The sequence below is a fragment of the Leptonychotes weddellii genome, chromosome 9 (assembly GCF_054177405.1).
Source record: "Leptonychotes weddellii isolate Sample4059 chromosome 9, ASM5417740v2, whole genome shotgun sequence".
NCBI classification, from domain to species: domain Eukaryota; kingdom Metazoa; phylum Chordata; class Mammalia; order Carnivora; family Phocidae; genus Leptonychotes; species Leptonychotes weddellii.
In genome coordinates this window covers 30,635,002-30,641,001 of record NC_138377.1, presented here as the reverse complement: position 1 = coordinate 30,641,001, position 6,000 = coordinate 30,635,002, and the positions used below count along the sequence as shown (strand labels likewise).

At 36.1% G+C, this 6,000-nt stretch overlaps 1 protein-coding gene across 1 annotated transcript in view; it reads left to right on the top strand.

The window, feature by feature from the left end:
• The window catches only part of GPHN (gephyrin), a 515,857-nt gene that overhangs the window by 154,921 nt on the left and 354,936 nt on the right, over window positions 1-6,000 (top strand). The gene's annotated exons all lie outside the window — the stretch shown is intronic.

The following is a 6,000-nucleotide window of genomic DNA, read 5'->3' as shown; positions in this document are numbered from 1 at the left end:
TGCATAACACCCAGTGCTCCATGCAGAATGTGCCCTCCTCAATACCCACCACCAGGCTAACCCATCCTCCCACCCCCCTCCCCTCTAGAACCCTCAGTTTGTTTTTCAGAGTCCATCGTCTCTCATGGTTCGTCTACCCCTCCGATTTCCCCCGCTTCATTCTTCCCCTCCCGCTACCTTCTTCTTCTTCTTTTTTTTTCTTAACATATATTGCATTATTTGTTTCAGAGGTACAGTGTGCAGTTTGTTTTGAAGGCCATTGCATTGTGGAGTCTATCTCTTTTGGACAGGATTGAATATGCCCTTGAGTCTGTATAACACTTATTGTAGAAATTTATTGTGTGTGTATGTGTGTTTTTTTAGTGTTCCGATTCATTTTTGGAAGCAATGGTAACAAGATCCAACAGCCATGGCCTAAGGATGGAGATATATATGATAGCAGCCAAGCCATGCTGTTCCCCTAAAACATGGTTATTTTTCCTGCTCCATTTGGAGTTGATTTTGTTTGCATGTATTTTCTAAGCTTGATTTTCTGGCCTTTATTTGTTTTTCTAACCTACTATTTCTTTAGTTTATTCCCTTTTTTGCTTAATAAGGCTGGAGTTAGTTTTTGTTTACAAATAAGTATTCTGACTGATATAGAGACCATGCATTGCTTCAGTTGTTTGCTTCTTATGAGCACACACCTGGAGAACTTGCCTCTCTCTCTTGATCTGTGTGGTCATGGACAAGTTCCTCTTATGTAGAGAAGGTTTTTTTTCTTAATTTTTTTTTTTTTATTGTTTCAGTTTATACTTCTGGTTGATTTTTAATCTCTATTTCCCTTCAAAGTCCTAGCAATCCCACTATCAGTTTAAACACTGGCAGTGTTCTATTCCCTAATCAAGTACTTAGAAAGAAAAAATTCATTGCTTTTCAAGGTAACATACTGCATTTCTTTTTCTCTTTTGAAAAAAAATGACTCTAATGTGTTCAGTAACATCTCTTATATTGAGCCCAAATTTGTCTTGTTGCTGGTTCTAATTCCCTTTATTAGGGCATCCAGGAGAGCTTACTCACCCTTCTATATAAAAGCTCTTTAATTAAAAATAGCTAACAAAGTCTTGACTCCTTTTTCTTTTTGTATTTTTCTTGTATTGCCTTGTCTTGTCACAAGTGAAAAATTTTAGAATTTAATGTTTGCCAAGCCAATAAATTGTTATTAGTAAAGAATAAACTTTAGCCATATTGTTACTATATATGAAACAGTTATATTTTATTCTTACCCTTGGAATTCTGCCTGTTATTTACACTACTATTTTTCATCCTTTCTTCTAAAAGGTTGTAAGCTTTCTCCTTGTTCATCTTTCAGCCATCTCAATAAAAACATAACTTAAAATTTTAATTATAATAGGTTGATGATATTGGATCCAGCTATATCTGTTCTGTAGCCTTCTATGTGTAACTTAATTATAAAATTCCTTCCAGTAAAGTAAGAATCTAATGAAGTCCTACGCTGAGTTATTGTATTACACAATGTTTAATTTTATTATTTCTACTTTCTTTTCCATATCTATTCCCTCCTATCCTCACTGCCTTCATGATCTCTCCCTGTGTCTCGTATTAAACCTTTTCTCAGGAAGAGTCTAATCAGCCAATTTACTAAAGATTTAAGTGACTGGTGGTATGAAACATATTCTTCTGGTACTATATGCAGATCAAACAAGAAATGAAGTCATACAGTTTTTGGTGGGGAGGTGTGTTGTGTGCGCGTGCTCACGTGCATGTGCACGCTTGTGAAATCTTCATAGTAGCCATTAATCACACTATGTATGCAACTCTCTACTTGTAAATCCAGTGCTTAGAGTAAGCAATTATCTAATACATTTTATAATTTTTTTTACATGTTGAAAGAATGTTCATAAATTTTCTTATACAGGAAATATGGATTAATGCTAGACATATAGTCAGTTCTTATATATTGATTAATTGACTAAAATTTCAGAATGCTAAAAGATTAGGAATTGTAGTTGACAAAACATTTTAAGATGCTATTATAGACAAATCCACAAAAACTCTGGCCCTCTAGATTAGACTGTGTAGATTCGTCCCATCTAGAAAAGCAGTCACGTATTTGAGCCGTGTTTTAGTTGAAGTTTCTGGTTGGAGATTTAATATAGCAATGAACAGTTTTTTAAAAAGACTTCCTTTGGAGGATTTTGATACCAAGACATATTTGACATTTGTATAAAATCTTGTTAGGTAAAGGAGCTTCATCCCTATGGTACATGTCCAAAAGCCTTAGATCAAATGTCTGTTCAGGTCTTCTGCTCATTTCTTGACTGGACTTTTTGGTTTTTGGGTTGTTGAGTTTGATAAGTTATTTATAGATTTTGGATATTAGCCCTTTATCTGATATCATTTGCAGATATCTTCTGCCATTCCATAGGTTGCCTTTAGTTGTGTTGATTGTTTCTTTGCTGTGCAAAAGCTTTTTATCCTGGTGAAGTTCCAATAGTTCATTTTTGCTTTTGTTTCCCTTGCCTGTGGAGACATGTCTAGCAAGAAGTTGCTGCAGCTGAGGTTCAGGTAGTTGCTGCCTGGCTTTCTTTTTCACCATTCCTTTGTCTATTCAGGGGTCTTTTCTGGTTACACACAGATTTTGGAATTGTTTGCTCCAGCTCTGAAAAATGCTAGTGTTATTTTGATAGGGATTGCATTGAATGTATAGATTGCTTTGGGTAGTATAGACATTTTAACAATATTTGTTCTTCCAACCCATGAGCGTGGAATATTTTTCCATTTCTTTGTGTCTTCCTCAGTTTCTTTCATCAGTGTTTTATATATTTCAGAGTATAGGTCTTTCACCTCTTTGGTTAGGTTTATTCCTAGGTATATTATTGGTTTTAGTGCAGTTGTAAATGGAATTGATTCCTTCATTTCTTTTTCTGCTGCTGCATTATTGGTGTATAGAAATGCAACCAATTTCTGTATGTTGATTTTGTATCTTGTGGCTCTAGTGAATTCATTTATTAGTTCTAACAGTTTTTTTGGTTGATTCTTTTGGATTTTCTATATATACTATTATGTCATCTGCAAATAATGAAGGTTTGACTTCTTCCTTGCCAATTTGGATGCCTTTTATTTCTTTTTGTTGTCTGCTGTGGATAGGACTTCCACTATTAGGTTAAATAGCGGTGGTGAGAGTGGACTTTATCTTTAGTTTTTGACATTTTAATTATGTGTCTTGGTGTGGATCTCTTTCAGTTCATTTTATTTGGAACTCTCTGTTCTTCCTGGATCTAGTTGTCTCATTCCTTTGTCAGGTTAGGGAACTTTTCAACAATTATTTTTTCAGGTAAGTTTTTTGTGCCTTTCTTCAATCTATTTTTGAACCTCTGTAGTTATTTTTCAGTTCAGTTATTTTATTTTTTTCTGTTACTTCTGTTTGGTATTTTCCTATGTTTCCTATCCCTTTGTTGATGTTTTCACTGTGTTCATTCATTTTTCTCCCAAGCTCACTGAAGATCTTTATGACTGTTATTTTGAATACTTTATCATGTAAATTATTTATCTCTGATTCATTAAGATTTTTTTGCAGGGGGTGGTTATCTTGTTCTTTCAGTTGGAACATATTCCTCTGTTTCCTCATTTTGATTTTCTTTTTGTATTTATTTCTATGTGTTAGGCAAAATAGCTGCTTCTCTCAGTTTTGAAGGAGTCTTCTTGTATAGGTGATGAACTTTATAGTTCAACCTTGCCCTAGTTCTTGGTTGTGTCTCGAACCTTTGTGATTGTGTAAGCTGCCTGATTTATTCTTGATAGGTCCCATTTGTTGAGATTGTGCCAAATTTTGTCAGTGTTCGAAAGGGAAGGATCTCAGTCAGCACCAGCTTCAGGCTGATTTGAAGGCAGCAGCTTTTAAAGAAGGAAATATATGCGGTCATGTGAGACTGCAGTCATAACCCCTACTGGTCTCTAGACAAGGTGATTTGGAGTTATCCTCTTGGTGACAGTCACAAAAAATAGGGCTCAGGATAAGTGTGTAGCTTGTTTTTAGGATATGTGGTAAGCATAATGATGCTATGTGAGAGTGCAGATTTTGACATCCCCCAGCCTACGTCCCTTGAGAGCTCCTCCATAGCCTCCAGATGTGTGGTAACCTGAAGCCTACCCCTCAGGCTGAAGTTCTAGAATAATTAGGCCTTTTTCACAGGAAGACTGAGGATGAGTTTCTGTCTGCTAGCTATGCCATGCCTTGGGATTGGTAGCCTACTAAGAACTGTCTCTCCAGTTACTTCATTTCTATGAGGCCCGGCAGTACAGGCTTCCTTGGCCATCATAGCCAAGTGTGTTCAAGAGGCATCCCTATGTGGACTGCATGCTCCTACCCGCTTCATTGGGGCTGCAGGAGAACATGGATGTGCGGCAAGCCTGTCTGTACTAGCAAGGTAGAATAAGCACAAAAATGGCACCCACTAGCCTCAGTGCTCGCAAGGTGGAGTAAGCATCCAAAAATGGCACTTGTCAATGCCTTCTTCCCCAGGGAAAGTCCTACTAGACTCCTGCATCTTTGGCAGATGTTTGAAGATTTATTCATGAATCTCCTTCGCATATGATCTAGGTGCTTTTCAAACTGCTGCTTTTGTGTTGGGTCCAAGGGTGAGTCTGTGAATAAGCCCTTCAAGAGTGGGCTTTCCATTCTCCATAGTCTTCCAGGTTTTCTGGTGTAAGCCCTGTTGGTTTTCAGAGGCAGATGTTTTGGGGCTCATCTCTCTGGAGTAGATCTTGAGGATTGGAGTTCCTAATGTGGGGTACAAATTTTTCTTTTATGAGGGCAGAATTCTATACTGTTGAGATCTCTCCCAATTGTGGGTCAGTGCTTGTAAGTGGGGGAGTGTGAGGGGGGCAAAACCACATCTCTGCCTCTCCTAGTGGTCTCAATGTGTCCCTTTATCCTAGATTGTAGAGGAGCCCTTCAGCTAGTTTTCAGGACATTTTGAGAGGGAATTGATTCATATGTAACTATGTATTTGATGTGTCTAGTGGAAGGAAGTAAATTCAGGATTTTCCTACACTGACATCGTGAAACCACTCTCTGAAGCTGGTCTTTATTCCATCCCACTGGAACTAGAATCACTAATTGAATTTTTAAACCATATTGAGGATATGATTGCTCAACCATCAGTAAATAACTTCTAAAGTGTAGAAAATGCACATTTAAACATCAAGTTGTTTTTTTTTTGTCGTTGTTATTTGTACCTTTGGTGTGAGATAAAGTTTGTGGGAGGTATAATTAGAATATCATAAGAAGAAATTGATCCCAAATGAAATATTACTTCATTAATTTATTCATTCTACGAAAATTTAATGGATACTCACTCTTGGCCTGGGACCGGAGATATGATAATAAATAAGATAAGGAAGAGCTTCTTCTCTAGAAAGGGGTAACATATTTGAGACAGGCATTTATAGTACATTATAAAAAATACTATGTTCAGATGTGCAGAGGGAACCCATATTTGTTTTCTTTTAATATTTTTTCATTTATTCTTTAAGATAGAACTTTTGGGAACTTGGGATTGTATTAATAGTAAGTGTACATTAATGCATTTATATATGAAATTTCTAAAAGGTTTGTTAAAATGCATTTAAAGTAATTATAGAAATTACATAAGTAATCAGACCAGCAGGTTAAAGGGGAGATATTTCATATTTTTGTAAATGAAGTCATCAATTTTCTTTTTCTTTCAAGACTTTAAATGCCACATTATTTACTTAGGTAGTGAATTATAATTTTAACATTAAATAAACAACTTCCAAGCACCTTAACTGCCAGCCTGGAAAACAGAAGTCCATAATCCTTTAAAATCATCTTTTATCAGGCTGTAAGTACCTTATACATTACACTTTTTTTCCCTATGTAGTTTTATATCCAGTCCCTAAGAGGCCACATTAGTTATCATCTTTTTTCCTAAATCAGTATTTTAGATATAGAATTGATAAACCAGATATCAAACT